This window comes from Marmota monax, unplaced genomic scaffold (assembly GCF_021218885.2).
Source record: "Marmota monax isolate L192 unplaced genomic scaffold, Marmota_monax_Labrador192_F-V1.1 WCK01_AAM20220418_F8-fsc00039, whole genome shotgun sequence".
In the NCBI taxonomy this organism is placed as follows: Eukaryota; Metazoa; Chordata; class Mammalia; order Rodentia; family Sciuridae; genus Marmota; species Marmota monax.
In genome coordinates, this window is record NW_026693602.1 from 5340758 (window position 1) to 5341668 (window position 911).

General features: G+C 38.0%; 1 non-coding gene across 1 annotated transcript; it reads left to right on the forward strand.

Moving 5' to 3' along the window:
- Positions 1-397: 397 nt before the first annotated feature.
- LOC124103139 (U6 spliceosomal RNA) lies at positions 398-503 on the forward strand. The gene has a single exon (XR_006855115.1). It is a non-coding gene; the product is annotated as a U6 spliceosomal RNA (small nuclear RNA).
- The last annotated feature ends 408 nt before the right edge of the window (positions 504-911 follow it).

Genomic DNA, 911 nt, shown 5'->3' on the forward strand with positions numbered 1-911 from the left:
TAAAAACCTAAAATGTGCTGGGTTCGGTGGCCCATGTCTGTAATCCCAGTAGCTCAGGAGGCTGAGACAGGAGAATCACAAGTTCAAAGCCAGCTTCAGCAAAAACAAGGCATTAAGCAACTCAGTGAGACCCTGTTTTTAAATAAAATACAAAATAGGCCTGGGGTTGTGGCTCAAGTCAAATGCCCCTGAGTTCAATTCCTGGTACCCCCCCCCCAAAAAAAAAGAACCCAAAATGTCTTATTAACCTTCCTCAAAAGCATACAGAAAAGGGCCAGGACACAGAAGCACTTAAAATTAGGTAATGATGACTAAAGAAATATAGGTTTATATTTGTTATTTATTCAGAGTTTACCCATATTGCCTTCAAACAGTATTGGCAATAATACAATAAATTGTGCTTACTTCGGCAGCACATATACTAAAATTGGAACGATACAGAGAAATTAGCATGGCCCCTGCACAAGGATGACATGCAAATTCGTGAAGCATTCCATATTTTTAAATTACATATCTTGAAAAAAAATACAATAAATCATATGCTGTATAAAAACAGATAGAGGGAAAGATAAAACTAAGAGGAAAAAGGTAGCAATAATTACAGATGCTTGAGTATTTTTATTAAATATATAATCTTCTAGTACTTTCAACCTTCCACTCAAAACTTAACCACTCACTATGGTGACTTTAGTTGCAATTTTGATTTTAAAAGAATATGAATATTGCCAGGCGTGGTGGTGCACGACTGTAATCTCAGTAGCTCGGGAGGCTGAGGCAGGAGGATGTCAAGTTGCAGACCAGCCTCAGCACTTTCTTGAGGCTCTAAGAAACTTAGTGAGACCTATCTCAAAATACAAAATAAAAAGGGATAGGGATATGGCTCAGTGGTTAAGTGCCCATGGGTTCAATCC